Here is a 23,459-nt window from a genome sequence, read left to right on the forward strand (position 1 = left end):
TCTATTTCTCCACTTCACAAATTGCTGGCTAATTGTTGTTTAACTATAAATAAAGATCCAAAATCAAAGTATTATGCAAAAAAAATCAAAAACTTGCATTTATATAGTGCTTTTAACATAGTGAAACGTCCCCAGATGCTTTAAAGGAGCGTTATCAAAAGAATTTGACACCGAGCCACATCAGGAGACATTAGGACAGGTGACCAAAAGCTTGGTCGAAGACGTAGGATTTAAGAAGCGTCTTAAAGGAGGAGCGAGAGGTAGAGAGGCGGAGAGCTTTAGGGAGGGAATTCCAGAGCTTAGGGCCCAGGCAACAGAAGGCAGGGCCGCCAATGGTGGAGCGATGAAAATCGGGAATGTGCAAGAGGCCAGAATTGTAGAAATGCAGCGATACCGGAGGGCTGCAAGGCTGGAGGAGGTCACAGTGATAGTACTACAATAGCAACAACTTGTGTTAATATAGTGCCTTTAATGTAGAAAATGACCTAAAGCACTTCACCGAGGAGCAATCACAAAAAAAATCCCTTGAGCCATTTCTTAGCTACTCTCTTAGTTTGGGTGCTTAGATGGTTGTGGTAGATTAGATAGCTCACTTTCAAAGCTCATAATGTTAGCTGAATGTGTAACTCGGTGGGTAGCACTCTCACCTCGGAGTCAGAAGGTTGTGGGTTCATAGTCCCACTCCAGAGACTCGAGCACAAAAATCCAGGCTGACACTCCAGTGCAGTACTGAGGGGGTGCTGCACTGTCGGAGGTGCCGTCTTTCAGATGAGACGTTAAACCGAGGCCCCGTCTGCTCTCTCAGGTGGACATAAAAGATCCCGTGGCACTATTTCGAAGAGGAGCAGGGGGAGTTATCCCCGGTGTCCCAGCCAATATTTATCCCTCAATCAACATCACTAAAAAACAGATTATCTGGTCATTATCGCATTGACTGCCACATTTCCTACATCACAACAGTGACTACACTTCCAACAGTACTTCATTGGCAGTAAAGCGCTTTGGGACGTCCGGTGGCCGTGAAAGGCGCTATAGAAATGCAAAGTCTTTCTTTTGTTTTTGAACCCTCAATCGGATTGCTGGCTCGAAATTATTTCTAGCCAGCCATTGGACTGAATGTAGAAAGATTTGGAGTTAACAGCATGACATCCAGAAGTTAGTGTTTTATTTAGTACAACTAGTCAAAGAAGAAATAGTCGACCCTATGCCATTTAAGGAATGCAAATGCAACGGATTTGATCTTCAGTCAGTACTGCGCTTTGACGCACGTTCCAAGTTTAATTGAGGCTGAATGGCACAGTGGGATGGCAGTGCCCTTACACCTCGGAGCTGGGATGAATGTCTCCTCGCTGCTACTGCAAGAGTCCCAGAGAATTTGGCCATTCTCAACCTTGTGCCTCGCGGACACAGGTCCCCGCCGCAGAACTTTCTTAATTCTGCATTCGGCTTTTTATAAGAACCGTTGATGAGGGAATGGAAATCGAAAGAGGAAGTCAGCCCCCCCAAAAAAAACCGTACCAGAAAAAAGTAACACTTTAATTGAGTGTGGCCTGTCATAAGAACATAAGACATAATACGTAGGAGCAGGAGTCGGTCATTTGGCCCCTCGAGCCTGCTCCGCCATTCAATAAGATCATGGCTGATCTGATCTTGGCCTCAACTCCACTTCCCTGCCCGCTCCCCATAACCCTCGACTCCCTTATCGTTCAAAAATCTGTCTATCTCCACCTTAAATATATTCAATGACCCAGCCTCCACAGCTCTCTGGGGAAGAGAATTCCAAAGATTCACGACCCTCAGAGAAGAAATTCCTCCTCATTTCTGATTTAAAAGGATGCCCCGTTATTCTGAAATTATGCCCCCTAGTTCTAGATCCCCTCACGAGGGGGATGGCGTCATGGTGATCTGGTCTGCTGGAGGCGCCACAGAGTGGTAGAATGCAGGGAGGAATCCCTACTCTGCTCAGTCCCAGTCGCGCTACAGTCGAGAGGTGCCAAGTGGACAATGTATGTGGAGCATCAGTAGCAATCTCCTGGGGGAATGATATCCCGCATCTTAGCTGTAAAGCGCAAAGACCGCTGAGGTCTTCACTGAAGGGGGGAGGGAGCGGACGAGTAAAAACAGAATGATTTCATACACTCCTTTAAAACAAATACCAATATTGAGTAGACGAGGCCTGTATTCCCTGGAGTTTAGAAGAATGAGAGGTGATCTCATTGAAAAGTACAAAATTCTTAAGGGGGATTGACAGGGTAGATGCAGGGAGGATATTTCCCCTGGCTAGAGAGTCCAGATCCAGGGGTCACAGTCTCAGGATAAGGGGTCGGCCATTTAGGACTGAGATGAAGAGAAATTTCTTCTCTCAGAGTGTTGTGAATCTTTGGAATTCTCTACCCCAGAGGGCTGTGGAGGCTCAGTCGTTGGGTATATTTAAGACAGAGATCGATAGATACTAAGGGGATCAAGGGATACGGGGATAGAGTAGAAAAGTGGAGATGAGGTAGAAGATCAGCCATGATCTTATTGAATGGCGGAGCAGGCTCGAGGGGCCGAACAGCCGACTCCCGCTCCTGTTTCTTAGGTTCTTATTAATATAATTCAAACTTTGGAAGGGCCTTTGTTTTTTGGGTTTCAGCTGGAATAACAGTGGAACCTCAATGATCTGAAATCACGGAAGAGATATTGCTGAGGTAATGGAGATTAATAGGACATTGGGAGTCTCCAAGTCATGCTGCTGATTGCTGTCCTGAATTGTGGATGTCCGTGCCTCTTCCTACTCATCACCCTTTGCGAGCAATTTCCTCCATTGGCGCAGTCCTACCACCGAGCTCCACTGGCACTGAAACGGCTGATCCAGCCCACACCTGCAGCTTGCACACCCACCATCAGTCCAAGTCAGAAATGCAGCGACAGTGCCAACCACTGGCTACAAAGCGAGCCCCTAAAGGCAGCACGTACCCAACCCCACTGAACCCACTGGCGGCCTCCAACGGGATCAGTGCCGCAGAGCTGCCCAAGCTGAAACCAACGGAGAAGTCCGCCCGTTCAAACGCTCTGCCGTGCCCATGAGAAGAGCACGCGTTGAATGCAACACCGACTGTTTAAACAGGCAGGCGCCATACGGATTTTTTTTTTTTTTTTTTTTTTTTTAAAAACAGTGCTGACCCCCTTTAATGGACTGCGCGGCCCATTCAAAATACCGTGCTGGCGCGCCTTTCCTCTTTAAAAGCCGGTGAGCCGGCTGCATGGGTTCTCCAGAGCGCCGCGCGGCCACGCAGCTTAAAGGGAACATCGATACTGATACGGTGAGATGAAGTAGGGTAGGAGGGGACTCATGTGGAGCATAGACCAGTTGGGCCGAATGGCCTGTTTCTCAGCTGTAAATTCTGTGTAATTCTCGAACTCGGATGTATTATAACAGTTGGACAAATGAGCGGCCAATCAGTAAGGCAACGCGAACAGTGGCTGAATTACCCAATAATCCCTTTCATAGTTGCGTAAGCATTATAAATAATGCTTATTGTGTCAATCCAGTCACGCAGTGTGGAAACTGATAGGAGTGAGGCACAGAAAGGCCTGCATCACACGTAAGGTCATGCTAATTATTGTGAACCCGGTGAGGGCAGCGACATTCCCTCTATCCACGACTAAAGGCAGGGAGCGTCAGGCAGGGGAGGTCAACACAACCTTGACATCCCGCTGTTCGCAGAAGGAAGTGCAGAATGTGGTGCCTGATTGCATGAAGTGAGGTTCGCTGGCAGTTATAACTGGTAACTGCTTTATTTTGCTGTATATAGCTATGAGCGACAATTCAAGAAAGACTTACATTTATACAACGCCTTCCACGACCACCGAACGTCTCAAAGCGCTTTACAGCCAATGAAGTGCTTTTGAAGTGGAGCCACTGTTGTAATGTGGGAAATGCGGCAGCCAATTTGCGCACAGCAAGCTCCCACAAACAGCAATGTGATAATGACCAGATAATCTGTTTTTGTTCTATTGGTTGAGGGATAAATATTGGCCAGGACATCGGGGATAACTCCCCTGCTCTTCTTCGAAATAGTGCCGTGGGATCTTTTACGTCTACCTGAGAGAGCAGACGGGGCCTCGGTTTAACGTCTCATCTGAAAGACAGCACCTCCAACAGTGCAGCACTCCCCTGGAGTGTCAGCCTAGATTTATCTGCTCAAGGTCCCTGGAGTGGGACTGTGAACCCACAACCTTCTGACTCAAAGGCGAGTGTGCTACCAACTGAGCAACAGCTGAGACTCAATTAACCTACATTGGTAGAAAGACCTATCCAAGGAAGTCGCTCAGGCTGCCCGCCTCTCTTCCGTAGTCCTTGTCCGTGCCTGGGTGGCCCTGGAGCTGGAGCAGGAGCGTGCGGTGCCCACCGCTATACTTGAGGCCTTTCGCGACCAGTGGGCACCGCAGGGTATGGAATGTATTGTAGACGCCAGCGACCATATTCTAATTTCACAGAATTATAGAATCATACAGCACAGAAGGAGGCCATTTGGCCCATCATGCCTGTGCCGGCTCTTTGACTAGAGCGCTCCAATTGGTCCCACTCCCCCCTGCTCTTCCCCCATAGCCATGCAATTGTTTCCCCTTCAAACATTTATCCAATTCCCTTGTGAAAGTTACTATTGAATCTGCTTCCACCGCCCTTTCAGGCAGCGCATTCCAGATCACAACAACCAATTTAATTGGTGTTCCTTTTTCTGTTGCTTAGCAAGCACGGTACAGGAAACTCTTTGGTATCCAGCACCGACGGGACCGGCGTGTTGCCGGTTGATTAAAAATTCCGGATATGATGGAGAGGGTTATCTACCGAGGCTATTTTTAACAAAGGCCTAGAAATTGGGTTGAGGCACCAAACTGGCGCCAAGTTCGCCTGGGCGCTGATTTTTGCGCTGCGTTGGGAGTAATACCGATCGCCAGAAATTCAGTTTCAGAAACCCTCGAGGGAGACGGGGCGAGGCTCGAGGCGCTCCGCGTCCCTCTTAGGGCGCTGAAACTGAATATCGCAGCGCAACGTACGGCACGCTGCGGTACTGCAGGTCTTCCTCCCATTGTTAAGGGGGAGGGGCCTGCAACAGCGCAATCCCCGATCGCGAGTGCCGGCAAAAGAGCCCGGCACCGAGGAGAAGTGCCGGGCTCTCGGGAAACAGCCGGCAATGCCGCGGCGGGGGGGGGGGGGTGTCAGGAGGCCGGGGATGGAGGTGCTGGCAGGCGGCCGCCAAAAAAGGCGGCCGCCCCGCACCTCCACCTTAACTTGCGCCGCTGCCGGCACAGCAAGGCCCCGTGAACCGGGCGCGGGTAGTGAATGGCGCTACAGCGGCGTTCGCTACCAAATATCGCGAACGGAGCGCTGCGCACACCGATGACGTCATCGGTGGCGGCGCAGCACAACAGGCTAACGCCACCATTAGCGCCCCTGCTGAATATCGCGGGAGGCGTAGCCAGTAGCGCTGCAGCCACTGACTGCCTCTTTAGGCGCTAACAGGTGGCGCTACTTACCCAATTTCTCCCCCAAAGAGTCAGACTCCTGTTATTGAGGTGTTCGGACTTCCGACAGCGCCAAGAAACCGAGTAGTGGCAGTTTGGAGAACTACCCCCACTGACTGACTCGGCCACCACGGGAGACTCAGACTCGGGCTCGGCAACATTTCCGGTTATTGAGATGTTGTTTTCGGAATATGAATTTTGCCGGTTAATAGAGAATTCCGGATAGTTAGGTGCCGTTTAAATGAGAGTTTCCTGTATTTAATTGGATTTTTTAATTTATTTTTTGTATTAGTGGCGCCCTACTTGCCATATTGATTTTACATTGACATTTGGTTATACTGGGAAAACTTGGTGTCACTCCTATAGGTCAATCATGAAAAGGCCTATTCGAGGAACAATGTTGCCTCTAGTTTTATTTTTGGGGGGCGCGGCCCCTTTAACGGGCTGCGCGGCCCGTTCGAATTTCCACACGTGCGCGGTTTTTCCATTTAAAAACCGGTGAGCCGGCTACGCGGGACCTCCAGACACGGGAACGTTGCCGCGGAGGCATCAGCCACGTCTGCTTGAAGCTGGCCGCCAGCCTGCCGTTGGTGGAAATCATGAGAGAGTTTACGGAGCGCCGCTCTGCTCTGATTTAACTGGCGCGCATTTACAATTTTCACCGACATAAAACTGTAGCTAGAATTCCTCGAGGAGAGTTTGTAAATATCATGAGGTGAGCTCGGGTCGCGAACTCTGATTGGACATATTCCTGGAGGTTTTATCACATGACCTCCCGTGGGGGGGGGGGGCGCCCCCACCCTCCCATGCATCACATGACACATCCATCCCAACAGGACATCGTATTCCTGCGTCAATTGGAAAGCAAGCAGACGACATTACTCGATTGTATAACTCTTGACCAATGTTCCCTTTAATTTTTTCTTTTGGGGGGGGGCGTGGCCCCTTTAACGGGCTGCGCGGCCCTTTCAAATTCCCGCACGCGCGGGGTTTTTCCTATTGTGAAGCCGGCGAGCTCCAGACAGCTGTGTGCCCACGCAGCTTAAAGGGAACGTCGCTCTTGACTGTCAGTCAAACAGCTTTTTTTTTTAAAAAACCCATCCCAAATATTTTGATAATTAAGAAGCAAAAGCGTTCAAAGAAAAGGAAACTTTTTTTTTTAAAGCTATGATTTTTCTCCCGGGTGTTGCTCGCAGCTGTGGCCTGGAGGATTGGCAACCCGAAGGTGAGCAGATGTCTCAATCTGCCCAAGAAGGCCCAAGTTTTGATTTACCTGTCCTGACATACTACTTCAGCATCACTTAATTTCCCAATAACTAGCTCGAAGGCCCACTTAATGCTCTATTATCTGTTTCTCGCGGCAGTTTAATGTCCCACTATCTATCTCTTGGGGCTGCTTAATGTCCCACTATCTACCTCCATCACAATTGGTTATTTAAAGGGACTTTGTCATCTGGAAAAACTGTCACGCCAAGCAATTTTGAGGTTGGTAAACAGAGGAAACATAAGATTAGTGGAACGATTAAATCACTGCATCTGGCATTACAGATTGATTAGTTTTGTAGCTTTGTTACTGGATGCTGATCCAAATCTATCAGTCATAAAATAACTCAGTACTGGCTGTGCAATAAGTATTCCTTCCAATATTTTGCAATTTAAAAATAACTTACGCTGCTGTCACACGAAAGGGGGGGAGGGGAAGCGTGCAGCATCTTTCAGTCTAATGATTTAGGATCATAGAAGTTTACGGCACAGAAGGAGGCCATTCGGCCCATCGTGTCTGTGCCGGCCGAAAAAGATCTCTCCAGCCTAATCCCACTTTCCAGCTTTTGGTCTGTAGCCCTGCGGGTTACGGCACTTCAAGTGCATATCCAAGTACTTTTTAGATGCGATGAGGGGTTTCTGCCTCGACCACCCTTTCAGGCAGTGAGTTCCAGACCCCCACCACCCTCTGGGTGAAAAAAGTTCTCCTCAAATCCTTCCACCAATTGCTTTAAATCTTTGCCCCCCCCCCCCCACCCCGGTTATTTAAACTGCAGCAAACTCGCAGCTTTGCCTCTGAAATGTTTGGTATGATGTGTAAAAATGAGGCAGTTTTAATCTGTTCTCACGAAATTCTGCCTGCTCAGTCCTCCCGTCTGATGGGCCAACCAACGCTGTAGGGGGTTCTGGTTTGGGAAAAGAGAAAGACAAGAATACGCGAAAGAACTTTTAGATGCTGGAGAAAATACTTGAACAAATCCTACTGATGGTATCACTGAGGTCGCTTCTAAGACCCTCAATCAAGGACAGGTGATTTCTCTGAATCATTCTACAGGAAAATATCTTCCCGGATCCTCACTCAGTGAAAATTAAAGATGAAAAAAGTTCAACCAAACTCACCGCCAAAAACCTCCCTAATTTATGTCAATACAGTGAACTGGCAACACCAAACCAAATGTTTGGACACTCGGGAGCTATTACACTAAATCCGTCTTTCGGATGAGTCGTTAATCAGAGTCCCTGTCTGCTCTCTCAGGTGGACGTAAAAGAGCAGGGGTGTCCTTCCCATTGTCCTGGCCAATATTTATCCCTCAATCAACATCACTAAAAAAAAACCCAGATTATCTGGTCATCATCACATTGCTATTTGTGGGAGGAACGTTAAATGCAAGTCTTTCTTTTTCAGACAGCGGCCAGCTTTACGGTCTATATTCTGCTGAATTAGCCAGTGCTTTGGCTGGGAGTCAGGGGGGTTCAAATACAAACTGCAAAATATCCAAAAGGGCATGAGTAATGGGTGGGATGTCAGCGCTCAGCAATGACTAAGTGCACTGGTTGGTGTCATCACCAGGACAGCCGTTGTCAATTAAAAAGAGATAAAAAACCACCACAAAGAACATCGCAGGACACAATGTAAAAATAAATAAAACCCAGTGTGGTTTCAGAGCAGTAACCTCATCTTGTGGCACGCACCAGACTCTTAACTCTCCATAAAACCCAACTCTCCATAAAACCCAAGTCCATCTAAGACTTGAAAATCGTTCTCATATTTTGGGCTGTTCTCCCAACATAGTGGACAGGATCCAAGTAAAAGTTTATCATCTGATAGGTGATTCTTTTCTCATCCCTAGTCATTACCCTCTCTCTGTTGCAACCTTTCTCTATTTTATCAAAGCTGAACTTCCTTCTTTTGTTTCTCTGAATCTCCAAATACACCATCCTACAAACATTTCCACCTCCCTGCATCAGGGTGTTAGAATGAGCGCAATGAGATCAATCAGAGGGGGTGCAACGAAGGTTCACTAGACTGATTCCTGGGATGAGAGGACTGTCCTATGATGAGTGTGTAGAGTGGGCCTATACTCTCTGGAGTTTAGAAGAATGAGAGGTGATCTCATTGAAACATACAAGATTCTGAAGGGGATTGACAGGGTAGATGCTGAGAGGCTGTTTCCCCTGGCTGGAGAGTCTAGAACTAGGGGCCATAGTCTCAGGATAAGGGGTCGGGCATAGTCTCAGGATAAGGGGTCGGCCATTTAAGACTGAGATGAGGAGAAATTTCTTCACTTAAGAGGGCTGTGAATCTTTGGAATTCTCTACCCCAGAGGGCTGTGGAGGCTCAGTCGTTGAGTATATTCAAGATTGAGATCGATAGATTTTTGGACACTAAGGTAATCAAGGGATTTGGAGATCGGGCAGGAAGGTGGAGTTGAGGTCAAAGATCAACCATGATCTTATTGAATGGTGGAGCAGGCTCGAGGGGCCAAATGGCCGACTCCTGCTCCTATTTGTTGTGTTCTTATGTTATCAAGGAGTAGCAGGATAGTTGGGAGAATGTTGGCTTGGGTACATGCACTAGTGCTGATTTTGGGGTCGGCAACATGGAGGGCAGTTGAGTAAACAAATGCCAGTCTGACTGTAGGGAATTCTCTGTTGGGACCGGGACAGATCGAGCAGTAAGTTGCAGCATGCCTTGTTCCTTGGAAAGGTGGGAGGAAGGCTACATAAGGGAGAGAGTCACTGAATCCTCAAAGTAAGTTGAGGGAAGAATAGGAGAAGAGCCAAATCCTGGCTACAACACAAGGCTTAAAACACAGAGTGAAGACACATGTAGGACAGCAGAGAAGAACCTCTGGGCATCAGGGGTTTCCATGGAGAGCCTCCAGGGATTTGATCGCATAAATCTAGGCTGACACTCCAGCGCAGTGCTGAGGGAGTGCTGCACTGTTGGAGGTGCCGTCTTTCGGATGAGACTTTAAACCGAGGCCCCGTCTGCTCTCTCAGGTGGACGTAAAAGATCCCATGGCACTATTTTGAAGAAGAGCAGGGGTAGTTATCCCCGGTGTCCTGGGGCCAATATTTATCCCTCAAACAACGTAACAAAAACAGATTATCTGGTCCTTATCACATTGCTGTTTGTGGGAACTTGCTGTGCGCAAATTGGCTGCCGCGTTTCCCACATTACAACAGTGACTCCACTTCAAAAAGTACTTCATTGGCTGTAAAGCGCTTTGGGACGTCCGGAGGTTGTGAAAGGCGTTATAGAAATGCAAGTCTTACTTTCTATCTTTCTTTCTTTCTTCTTTCACAGAGCAACAAGACCAACATCTTAAGCCAACAAACTCCAGGAACGCACCAGTGCAAACCCACATTCTACAACTACACAGCACGACCAAGCTGGAGCTCCAATGCAAGTTGACCCCCCCCCCGCCCCCGGTCATGGCAATTATGAAAGGTTTTGATAGAATGGATAAGTGTTTCCACTTGTGGGGATGAGCAAAACTAGAGGCCATCAATATAAGATAGTCACCAAGAAATCCAATAGGGAATTCAGAAGAAACTTCATTACCCAGAGAGTGGTGAGAATGTGGAACTCGCTACCACAGGGAGTGGTTGAGGCGAATAGCAGAGATGCATTTAAGGGGAGGCTGGACAAGTATATGAGGGAGAAGGGAATAGAGAGTTCTGCTGATCGAGTTAGATGAGGAAAGACGGGAGGAGGCTCGAGTGGAGCATAAACGCTGGCGTGGACTGGTTGGGCCGAATGGCCTGTTCCTGTGCCGTATATCCCATGTAATCCTGTGTAATTCTCTCCACAGGTGCTGCCTGACTGGCTGAATGTTTCCAGCATTCTCTGCGCTAACTTCAGGGAAACCCGACCTTGGATTAATGTTCCCGCTAAGGTGCGCTGACGCCGCCACCGCCGCACGATAATCTGAAAGTTCCCGCACAGGCCGCTCACCAGCTTTTCCGTTGTAGATACTGCACATGCGCAGAAATTTAAAGGGACCGCGCATTAAAAGAAACAGGCCGCGCAGAATAAAGCGCAGCTTAAAGGGAACGCTGCCTTGGAACCGCCATTCTCTCGAGTCCAGCATCCCACTTGGGAGTGTGGGATCAATAAATCTACCTCGATATTTCTCAATTTTTACATGGTCCTACCAGTTATCTACAGTTTCTTCCTTTCACTTTTTTTTTTTTTTGCAGTGACTGTTTTATTATTCTTAATTTCTCTCCCTTCACTATATTTTAATTTCGCACACAGATTTTTAAAATTCTTTTTAGCTTCTTATTTGAAAGACTCTTTGCATTGGGCTGGTTACACGAGTTTGCACTGCTGGCGAGGAGCATCACCAGTCGGGGGCATACATCAGGGAATCAGGTGCGCACGCTGCACGATTCTCCATCCTTTGCAATTAAACAGGGGGTTGATTGCGCAGGGGGAGTTCTCCCCGGTGTCCTGGGGCCAATGTTTATCCCTCAGCCAACAGCCCCAGAACAGATTATCTGGTCATTATCACACTGCTGTTTGTGGGAGCTTGCTGTGCGCAGATTGGCTGCCACGTTTCTTACATTACAACAGTGACTGCACTTTGAAAAATACTTCATTGGCTGTAAAGCGCTTTGGGACGTCCGGTGGTCGTGGAAGGCGCTGTAGAAATACAAGTTTTTCTTTCTTTCTTTAAACGCTCTAATTCCCAATATACATGCTCTCCAGCCTGGTACGACTCCGCACCAGGTGTGAGGAATTTGTAACATTTACCTTACCTTTTCAAAAAAAAATTATTTTCTGTTTTTTTTATCCTTTCATTTTCCAATTCATTGCAATCTTAAACGTTAATGTCCTTTTGCAACAAAATAATTTATTTATGTCTGTCTTGTCGCTTGACACTTTTCATCTTGTTCACTGTCTCCTCAGACGCTTCTGCTTGGGTCAGGCTTTTCCTTAGATCCTGCCACTGGAAGCTATCAACGTGGCATCGATTTCAATATTGATGCACCTTAAAATGAGACACTCCCAGACGCTCCAGTTTCCTGTTTGCACGGATTGTATTGTCGTGCCAAGTAGTTAGGGAGCAGGAAATGCTTTTATATTAGAGAACTGCAGGAGGGACAACATATATAGCACTTCTTGCCTTGTTGCATGCTAGCTGTAAAGTCTGTCGAAGTATGAGGAAAATGCAGATCACTGATCAGTCAAATGGACTATCCACACATTATGCAATGCATTTTCAAAAGCCGGTCCCATACAAATGAAACATAAGAACATAAGAAATAGGAGCAGGAGTCGGCCATTCGGCCCTTCGAGCCTGCTCCGCCATTCAATCAGGCCATGGTTGATCTTCTACCTCATCTCCACTTTCCTGCACTATCCCCATATCCCTTGATTCCCTTAATATTCAAAAAATCTATCGATTTCTGTCTTGAATATACTCAACGACTGAGCCCCCAGAACCCTCTGGGGAAGAGAATTCTAAAGATTCTCCACCCTTAGTGAAGAAATTTCTCCTCATCTCAGTCCTAAATGGCCAACCCCTTATTCTGACACTGTGACCTCTAGTTCTAGACTCCCCAGCCAGGGGAAACATCCTCCCTGCATCTACCCTGTCAAGCCCTGTAAGAATTTTGTATGTTTCCACATGGTTTGGTCCATCAATTCAAGGGAAATTATGGACAAATCTTCATGATAATTCTCCAGCAATTCCATTTCAGCTTCATCCTTTCATACTTGTGCCTGCAGTAGTTAAAATTAAAAAGAGAAGTGAAATTATTTTTTTAACTTCAGTTATGTGGAGAGACTGGAGAAGCTGGGGTTGTTCTCCTTAGAGCAGAGAAGGTTGAGAGGAGATTTGATAGAGGAGTTCAAAATCATGCATGGTTTTGTTAGAATAAATAAGGAGAAACTGTTTCCAGTGGCAGAAGGGTCGGTAATCGGAGGGCACAGACTTAAAGTGGTTGGCAAAAGATCCAGAGGGGAGATGAGGAAACATGTTTTTTACGCAGCGAGTTGTGATCTGGAATGCGCTGCCTGAAAGGGCGGTGGAAGCAGATTCAATAGTAACTTTCAAAAGGGAATTGGAGAAACACTTGAAAAGGAGAAATTTACAGGGCTCTCGGGTAAGAGCAGGGGGGAGTGGCATTAGTTGATTAGCTCTACCAAAGAGCCAGCATGGGCACAATGGGCCGAATGGCCTCCTTCTGTGCCGCATCATTCTATGATTCTAAAGCTTAACTTAATTGCTGCGTACACAGAAGCTGTTTATTGTTCCCTTAATGACAATTTTTCCAAAAATGGGTTGGAATAAATAGAACATTTTCTTTTAAAAGGACACTTTAGTTGTTGTAGGCCCCTCTGGCCGCCAGGAGCTGGATTTAGACTATCTAAACTCATTCCGCATAGGACCCAAACGGGCCTGCAGATCTATTAAGGTTTACAGAACCAAAGGTGGGTAGATGGAGCTAAGATACAAATCAGCCGCGATCTATTTGAATGGCAGGACTGGCTCAAGGGCTGAATGGCCTCCTCCTGTTGCGATATTCCTATTCCAAAGTAATTCATTGTATGTGAACTAGTTTGGGACGTCTATGAGAGACAAGATAAAGGTGCAAGCGTTACTTTAACTCTGAAGAGGCGATGGCATCGGGAAGTTTTGTCTTGCAAGCCATAAATTCCTGAGGTAAACCAATGGTTAGATATATTTCTTAAGGCTAAAGGGATCAAGGGATATGGGGAGAAAGCAGGGACAGGGTACTGAATTTGGATGATCAGCCATGATCTCATTAAATGGCGGTACAGGCTCGAGGGGCCGAATGGCCTACTCCTGCTCCTATCTTCTATGTTTGCCGAGCACTCTGCAAAACAGGTCCTACAACAGCACCCCCCTATCTTTCAAACGGAGATGAGGAGGAATTTCTTCTCTCTGAGGGTGGTGAATCTTTGGAATTCTCCACCCCGCCCTATCCAGGTCCTTGCCTGTTTCCAGGACACGGCACTGGATTCCCGCCAGGGTTATGCAAGGAAATTCAGGGCCTCCTGAGTTCAGTCAACACTTTACGGGGGAAAAAAGGTCTTCTGCCTTCCTGCTTCATTCTTCCAGTGATATTGAGGCGGTTTCCCCTCGTTACCAATTTGCCAGCAATTGGAAACAACTTTCACTGTCTACGCTCTCAAGTCCGTTCACAATTTAAAAACCTCTATAGACGCCCTCTTCACTTGCACTCTGTTCCAATGAAAAAGCCCCAATATTTCAAGCCTTTCTTTCATAACTAACGTTCTCGTGATTGTGGTTTTCCAGTTTCCATGGACTCAAAGAGCTCATGGTAAGTATCGTTCATTTATTTGTGATAAAAATACTGGATTTGGGAGAAAGACAGAGCTAGACAGACTGGATGCAGGGAGGATGTTTCCCCTGGCTGGGGGGTCTAGAACGAGGAGTCACATTCTCAGGATACGGGGTAGGACATTTAGGGCTGAGATGAGGAGAAATGTCTTCACTCAGAGGGTGGTGAACCTTTGGAATTCTTTACCACAGAAGGCTGTGGAGGCCAAGTCACTGAAGGTATTTAAGAAGGAGATAGATAGATTTCTAGACACAAGGGGCGTCAAGGGGTATGGGGAGAGAGCGGGAATATGGTATTGAGATAGAGGATCAGCCATGATCATATTGAATGGCGGAGCAGACTCGAAGGGCCGAATGGCCGACTCCTGCTCCTATGTTTCTATGTTTATACGTCTCAGAGAGCTGTGGAGGCGGAGTCACTGAATATATTCACGGCGGAGAGAGACAGATATTTGAGCTACAGGGGAGTCGAGGGTTATGGGGAGCGGGCGGGAAAGTGGAGTTGAGGCCAAGATCAGATCAGCCATGATCCTATTGAATGGCGGAACAGGCTCGAGGGGCCGAATGGCCTCCTCCTGCTCCTATTACTTATGTTCTTATGTAATGTTTACTTGGAGTGTACCTGTGCAGAGTTTAGTCGGCTCAATGAGGTCTGGTGCCACCAGCAACTATTCTGCTACCATGCCCACTCATCTCCTTCCTATTGCCCATTTCCTAATTTACCCCTTGCATTGTTTTATTGAAAATCTGAGGAGATATCGTGGTCCCCGCTTGAAACATTTCCAGCGTCGGCTGTCAAATGCTTCACTTACATTTGTACAATTTGTCGCACTAATCACACAGCGGCGTGCATGTCGCCTGAAGCCCTACAGCTGTTGTTGTGCTTTGCAGATTTCTACACATTCCAGTCAGCAAGCCACCTAGCTGATCTCAGTGCCTGACCTGGCCTCTGCACTGATTTGCTACACGTTGACATCTGACCTTTCTAATAAACTGCAGCAATTCAAAATAAGTAGCTCCTTTTTTTTCTCTCTCTCTCTCTCTCTCGTCTGATTTAAGGTGCTCGAGTCAGCCCGCAGCTAGGCTGGAATTCCTTTTCCTGCTCCACATTCTTTAGAACGTTCCATCAGGCCCACAGCCGGCTCGCAAGCTCCTGAAAGCTGAAGAGCTGAGAGAGAGAGAGAGAGAGAGAGGGATAACTGAATAAAGGACTTACTTTAAAACATTGAGGCTACTCAAATGGATGAATTGTCACTCTGTGTCACATGCGCCATTGTTGGGAAACTTTTTCCACTTTGTGAAGCTGTGGAAACAGAAGTCCTCCGGGCTCAGCAATGAGGTCAACTACCGGGAGCAAAACAAAACAGATGCCGCCTGTTTTGCTGAAGTCTATATTCCATCTCACACTGCTTGCTGCTTCTCAAACTGCTTCAAGTATGTTACGGAATGTGTGTACCTTGCTCTTGGTTGACTTACAGACCTCCTCACTAAAAATCTATCCATGGTGCGTAATTAAAGGAACAGTTTTTGCAGGGCTCCACGCTCCCAGTGCGGGACCACGCTAATAAAGTTGCCAAGCCTCCAGGATTGCCCGGGAGTCTCCAGGAATTGAAGATTAATCTCCGGGACGCTGCCGCGAATAAAACCCCCCAGGAGAAAAATCATAGGGGGGGGCGTTGAAAATAAAATCATTTTCTTCCAACACTTTTGTTCATTAGTTCTAATGTGGGGAAAGAAGAGGCTGTTTGACTGACACTCGCGAATCATCCGATTGGCCGTGGGAAGGCGGAGCGCCGTGAGAATGGTCGGGCCAACGTGACCAATGGCGGGGAAGTTGGAGGGAGGACGTCACGTAATTAAACCTCCAGGATTACATCCAGCCAAAGGTGGTAACCCTACGCGCTAAGGAGCGCTAGTTGGCGATGAGGCGATAACACACTGTAGGGCTAATTCTGCGATCCGTGCTCCCATTCACCTTGCAAAATTGTGCCGTGGCTTTTTTGTAATAATTCCTAACAAGTCAGTCTGTGAAGCGTTTTATCATCGTTAAAAACTCTTCGGTGTAATGAGTACAAGTGTTGGAACTGGTGGCCATTACAGAAACATGGCTGCAAGGTGACCATGACTGGGAACTAAACATCCAGGGGTATTTGACTATTAGGAAGGACAGACAGGAAGGAAAGGGAGGTGGGGTGGCTATGTTAATAAAGGATGGAATCACTGCAATAGTGAGAAGTGATATTGGGTCAAAGGATCAGGATAATGAAATAGTTTGGGTGGAGATAAGGAATAATAAGGGGAAAAAGTCACTAGTGGGCGTAGTCTATAGGCCTCCTAACAGTTGCAACTCTATTGGTCGGAGTATAAATCAGGAAATAGTTGGGGCTTGTAATAAGGGAACAGCTATAATCATGGGAGATTTTAACTTTCATATTGACTGGACAAATCAAATTGGGCAGGGCAGCCTTGAGGAAGAGTTCATAGAGTGCATTAGGGACGGGTTCCTTGAGCAGTATGTTACTGAACCAGCCAGGGGGCAGGCAATCTTAGATCTGGTCCTGTGTAATGAGACAGGATTAATAAAAAATGTCCCAGTAAAGGATCCCCTTGGAATGAGTGACCATAACATGGTTGAATTCCAAATTCAGTTGGAGGGTGAGAGAGTTGGATCTCAAACCAGCGTACTGAGCTTAAATAAAGGAGACTACGAAGGTATGAGAGCAGAGTTGACTAAAGTGGACTGGGAAAATAGATTAAGGTGTACGATGGTACATGAGCAGTGGTGTACATTCAAGGAGATATTTCACAACTTTCAAGAAAAATATATTCCACTGAGGAAAAAGGGGCGTAAAAGAAGACAGCCATCCGTGGCTAAGTAAAGTAATAAAGGATAGTATCCGACTGAAAATAAGGGCATATAAAGTAGCCAAATCTAGTGGGAGGATAGAAGATTGGGAAGCATTTAAAAGCCAGCAAAGAATAACTAAAAGATTAATTAAGAAAGGGAAGATAGATTATGAAAGTAAACTAGCAAAAAATATAAAAACAGATAGCAAGAGTTTCTACAGTTGTATAAAAAGAAAAAGGGTGGCTAAAGTGAATGTTGGTCCCTTAGAGGACGAGACCGGGAAATTAGTAGTGGGGAACATGAAGATGGCAAAAACGCTGAACAAATATTTTGTATCAGTCTTTACAGTAGAGGACACTAAAAATATCCCAACACTGGACAAACAGGGGGCTATAGGGGAGGAGCTAAACACGATTAAAATCACTAAGGAGATGGTACTTGGTAAGATAATGGGACTTAAGGCGGATAAATCCCCTGGACCTGATGGCTTACATCCTAGGGTCTTGAGAGAAGTAGCGGTAGGGATTGCGGATGCATTGGTGGTAATTTTCCAAAACTCCCTGGATTCAGGAAAGGTCCCAGCAGATTGGAAAACTGCTAATGTAACACCCTTATTTAAAAAGGGAGGTAGACAAAAGGCTGGAAACTATAGACCAGTTAGCCTAACATCTGTGGTTGGTAAAATGTTGGAGTCCATTATTAAGGAAGCAGTAACAGGACATTTGGATAAGCATAGTTTAATTGGACAGAGTCAGCATGGTTTTATGAAGGGGAAGTCATGTTTGACAAATTTTCTCGAATTCTTTGAGGATGTAACAAACAGGGTGGATAAAGGGGAACCAGTGGATGTGGTGTATTTGGACTTCCAAAAGGCATTTGAATAGGTGCCACACAAAAGATTACTGCACAAGATAAAAAATTACGGGATTGGGGGTAATATACTGGCATGGGTGGAAGATTGGCTATCTAACAGAAAACAGAGAGTTGGGATAAATGGTTCATTCTCGGGTTGGCAATCAGTAACTAGTGGTGTTCTGCAGGGGTCAGTGCTGGGACCCCAACTCTTTACAATTTATATTAACGATTTGGAGGAGGGGACCAAGTGCAACATATCCAAGTTTGCCGACGATACAAAGATGGGAGGGAAAGCAGGGAGTGAGGAGGACATAAAAAACCTGCAAAAGGACATAGACAGGCTAAGTGAGTGGGCAGAAATTTGGCAGATGGAATATAATGTTGGAATTTGTGAGGTTATGCACTTTGGCAGAAAAAATCAAAGAGCAAGTTATTATCTAAATGGAGAGAAACTGCAAAGTGCTACAGTACAAAGGGATCTGGGGGTCCTGGTGCATGAAACACAGAAGGTTAGTATGCAGGTACAGCAGGTGATCAGGAAGGTCAATGGAATCTTGGCTTTTATTGCAAGGGGGGTGGAGTATAAAAGCAGGGAAGTCTTGCTTCAGTTATACAGGGTACTGGTGAGGCCACACCTGGAATACTGCGTACAGTTTTGGTTTCCATATTTAAGAAAAGATATACTTGCTCTCGAGGCAGTTCAGAGAAGGTTCACTCGGTTGATTCCGGAGATGAGGGGGTTGAGTAGGTTGGACCTCTACTCATTGGAATTCAGAAGAATGAGAGGCGATCTTATCGAAACATATAAGATTGTGAGGGGGCTTGATCGGGTGGATGCGGGGAGGATGTTTCCACTGATGGGTGAGACTAGAACTAGGGGGCATAATCTTAGAATAAGGGGCTGCCCTTTCAAAGCAGAGATGAGGAAAAACTTCTTCACTCAGAGGGTAGTAAATCTATGGAATTTGCTACCTCAGAGAGCTGTGGAAGCTGCGACATTAAATACATTTAAAACGGAGATAGACAGTTTCCTAGCTGATAAGGGAATTAGGGGTTACGGGGCGCGGGCAGGGAAGTGGACGTGAGTCTAGGTTCGGATCAGCCATGATCCTATTGAATGGCGGAGCAGGCCCGAGGGGCCGTATGGCCAACTCCTGCTCCTACTTCCTACGTTCTTATGTTCTTAATTACATTGAGGGAGTTACGGTGGAAGTGACTGGTTGTGTTACAGACCCAACTTGCTCCCAACTTAGAAAACTACCAAGTTCCAGTCATAGCTTCACCTAAATAAATAAATCCCACCAACCCTCCCTGAGCATTCAGCAGTCCAAGGGGAACAGCTAGGCAGAACATCAAACCGAAGGAAATGTAGCAGCAGCAGAGTTATTACTGTAAGAATTTTTCTGCTCACCAAGATGAAGAACACCAGTGCTGGGGAATGGAATTGTTTTTCCATTTGGAGAACTGATGAAAGAATTAACAACAGCTTGCTCTATTAAGATGGAGTCCTTAATAGAGAAAAACATCCCAAGGTGCTTCACAGATGTGTAATTAGACAAAAATGGACACCAAACCAAATAAGGAGATATTAGGAAGGGGTGACCAAAAGCTTGGTTAAAGAGGTGGGTTTTAAGGAGCGTCTTAAAGGAGGAGAGGGAGGTGGAGAGGTGGAGAGGTTTAGGGAGGGAATTTCAGAGCATAGGGCCTAGACAACTGAAGGCTGAGCTGCCAATAGTAGGGCAGAGGTATGAGGAGGACAGAGTTGGGGGAATGCAGAGTTGTAGGGCTGGAGGATGTTACAGAAGTGGGGAGCAGTGAGACCACGCAAGGCATTTAATGAAAATTTTAAACTGGAGGCGTTGGGTGACCGGGAGCCAATGTAGGTCAGCGAGGGCAGGGGTGGTGGGTGAACGGGACTTGGTGCGAGTTAGGACACGGGCAGCCGAGTTTTGGATGAGCTCAAGTTTACGGAGGGTGGGAGGTCGGCCAGGAGCGAGTTGGAATAGTCGAGTCTGGAGGTAACAAAGGCATGGATGAGGGTTTCAGCAGCAGATGAGCTGAGGCAGGGGTGGAGATGAGCGATGTTATGGAGATGTACTCCGTTTTAGACCTGTTGGGCCAAAGGGCCTGTTTCTGTGCTGTAAAATTCTATGTAATTCTATTTTGTCCAAAAATATGCCTGTTCACTTTTGCTGCAGGTGCTTTCATGAACTTTTGTGGAACCACAAGTTGCTCATCCAGAATGATCTGCAAACGTTTGTGTCCAACTCGTTTTGAAAAAAAAACGTAGGAAAAGTGTAGTTTAAGATAATTCAATGCAAAGTAACATACAAAACTAGGAAAGGCTTGCATTTATATAGAGCCTGAGCACTTCTCTTAGAAAGTGCTTCACGTACAATGGGCTGGATTTTCATTGAGGAGTCGGGTAGGAGGCGGGACTACAACTTTCGGGGTTGTAGTCCCGCCTCCATCGAGTTCCGGCCAACCCACGCGATTTAGACTTGATTGACCTTGTTGAGCCCGCCAATTAAGGGCCACCCGGCAACAGGTGACGTCACAGATTGAAATGTCATCTGTCAAGACCTTTTGACAGATGAAATATCAGCATTTCACAGCTGTTTGAAGCTGTCAAACACTGACAATCTGTATTCTAAGTTAATTCCTTCCTCCCAGGATGGTTTAGAGATCTCCCCGGAACAGAAAGCTGAATGCTGCAATTTTTGACAGATCGCGGCCATTCTGCTTTCTGTGCCGGTGAGATGAGGGACTCCCGAGACCTGAAGGAAGGAAGGCTGTAAAGGTAGGTAAAAGTATGTAAAACTTATTTAAACACCAAACATACTTACCTTTGCACTCATGCACCCATCACTCACCTGAACACCGGACATCTCGACCCCTCCAAGCCCTTCATCCCGGCGGCCCGCCTCCTCTAACTTGGCGTGGTTTGGAGCCATCGGGAATCCCACACTTCAACATTAAAAATAGGGATTAGGCTAAAAACTGCCTGTTAACTACCTGTTAACAGGCAGTTAATTGGCACTAATCCCCTTCCCGCCTCGGGGAGGCGGGTCCCAGTGCGGGGCGGGTACCCGCCTCCTTTGAAACTGGCACGGAGGCGGGTTGGGTGCGGGATTGGTCCGTGCCCCCCGATTTGGGGATTTTAACCCCCCTCATGCGTCCAATCCCGCCTCCATGGCCCAATGAGTTACTTGGAAGTGCAGTGACTGTTAAGTATACTAAAATTGCAGCCATTTAGCAAACACAAATCCCACAGGCAGCAGTAGAACGACTGACTAGTTAATCTGTTACCTTGATGGCATTGGTTAAGGGAGGAACATTGGTCAGGATCCCGAGAGTGCTCCCCGTTCTTTTTGGAATAGTGCCGTGGGATCTTTATCCCTTCCAAATGAAGCAAAAATCAGCAACACTTTGACAGTTGCCTGAATAGACTGGAGAAGCAGGGGTTGCTCTCCTTAGCGCAGAGAAGGCCAAGAGGAAATTTGATGGAGGTGTTCAAAATCATGAAGGGATTAGATAGAATAAAATAAAGAGAAACTGTTTCCAATGGCTGAAGGGTCGATAACCAGAGGGCACAGGTTTAAGGCGATTGGCAAAAGAACCAGAGGCGACATGAGGAAAGACTTTTTCACGCAGCGAGTGGCTAGGATTTGGAATGCACTGCCTGATGGGGTGGTGGATACAGATTCAATAGCAGCCTTCAAAATTGCAGGGATATGGGGAAAGAACGGGGGAGTGAGACTAACTGGATTGCTCTTCGAAAGACCTGGCCCAGACTCGATGGGCTGAATGGCCTCCTTCTGCGCTGTACTATTCCATGATTCTATGATTTTAGATTAGCAAACAGCAAATGACTAGAAACTTTGATTAAAAATTTGAACACATGGAAAGTGACTAGAACACTAAATAGGACCCAGTATGTTAGTACCTCTGTTAAATACGAATACTTGTGTGCAACACTTAATAACGTGCACACACAAATTTTAATATTCATCAATAGAAATCAATGCTTATTCTGGACACCAAATATTCTCCCATCTAAAATGATCAAATAGACAGGTATCTTCAAGGTCAGGTCCAACTGAAAGATAAACGTGAGACACACACAACACGTGATAATAGCTATTAATAATTCATTCATAGTGGAATGAAGTTAAGAATGCCACTGTGAATAAGGGTGTACGGTAAGTCATATATTCTGAGGAGATCAATCTTAAACTCACCTGCTAGTTCTCTCCTTCGCATCTCTACTGATACATGACCCTCACCAGAAACCTCAAGAAACAGCTCTATGAAGAAGGGCGACAAATAAACAAAGCTATAATTCTCCACAAACTCCATCAATTATGTTCTCCCAACGAGGTGCAAGATGCTCGCCATTCCTTATTGAGTAGTTTAGTGAAAAGAGGGCTTTCAGGACTCAATGGATAAAACTCTTGTTTTGCTTCTTGATATTCATGGCAACTGAAGTTCTCTCCCTTGCCAAAGAAAGCACCATTTGAGATTGTGAAGATTTATTATAATCTCCCTGGACTAGCTCCCAATTCCAAAAATGCCACTAAATACTTGTAAAAGTTATTACCACTGTGCTATTTTTATAGTTGAAGTCAATTGTAATAGTCTTGCTAAATATAAATGCCATGCAGGTAGCAAGAAGTAATCTGCATGATATTTGCAGTATGCTTCTGTACACATGAAATAAAACAGGGTAATAGGCATCTATGAGATGTTTTCTTTCAGGCGACCCATTCTACTTCATTTCATTAAGCTGAACTTTTCCTATTGTATTTCATTACAACCATAAAACTTTTTATTTACAGCAAACTCCAACCGAGCACCTTTTGCGAAACTCAACAAATTGTTCTCACAGCATACTCTGCAACCTCAGATAGTGAACAAAGGTTTGGGCTCGAAATATAGGTCTGCTCCACGCACCGGCACGGTAACATCAATACAGGAAACTCTCGATTTACCGGAACCTAAATAACCGGAAACCTCTGTTAACCGGCAAAATTCAGGAGTAGGTTCAGGTAAGTTTTACTTCATATTAGTGGCAGTTCCTGGATCTGTGGCTGTGTAACTGGGGTTCGTGCACTTGTTGCTAAGCAACAGGGATGCTTGGTCTGTGGCCACAGTTCCTGCACATGTTGCTAAGCAACAGGGAAGCCTGGATGTGTTGCTGTGTACGGAGCTCTCGTACCTTTTAACTATACCTCTCTGTAATCCGGACTTTTTGATAAACCGGCACCACGCCGGTCCCATTGGTGCTGGATAATAAAGTGTTTCCTGTACAGGGGATTCTCTGGGCTCGGCACCCTTTACAGCTGCTTCGAAACATGTGATGTCAACAATAACAACAACTTCCATTTACATAGCGCCTTTAATGTAGTAAAATGTCCCAAGGCGCCTCACAAGAGCGTTATCAAACAAAATTCGACACCGAGCCACATAGGGGATATTGGGACAGGTGACCAAAAGCTTGGTCAAAGAGGTCGTTTTCAAGCAGCGTATTCAAGGAGGAGAAAGAGGCAGAGAGGTTTAGGGAGGGAACTCCAAAGCTTAGGGACCAGGCAGCTGAAGGCACAGCCACCAATGGTGGAACGATGAAAATCGAGGATGCGCAA

General features: G+C 46.3%; 1 protein-coding gene across 4 annotated transcripts in view; it reads right to left on the reverse strand.

The window, feature by feature from the left end:
• bmpr1ba (bone morphogenetic protein receptor, type IBa) overlaps positions 1-23,459 on the reverse strand; it is a 561,149-nt gene that overhangs the window by 162,380 nt on the left and 375,310 nt on the right. Inside the window, exon 1 of one of the 4 annotated variants that reach the window (XM_086006509.1) lies at positions 22,059-22,143. The exons of the other annotated variants lie outside the window; for them this stretch is intronic. The gene's annotated coding sequence lies outside the window, so the exon portion shown is untranslated. Of the gene's footprint in view, positions 1-22,058; positions 22,144-23,459 lie in introns of those variants that run through there. 4 annotated transcript variants of the gene reach the window in all.

Source organism: Somniosus microcephalus, chromosome 2 (genome assembly GCF_052327205.1).
Source record: "Somniosus microcephalus isolate GS21.2 chromosome 2, FLI_Smic_1.0, whole genome shotgun sequence".
NCBI lineage: Eukaryota > Metazoa > Chordata > Chondrichthyes > Squaliformes > Somniosidae > Somniosus > Somniosus microcephalus.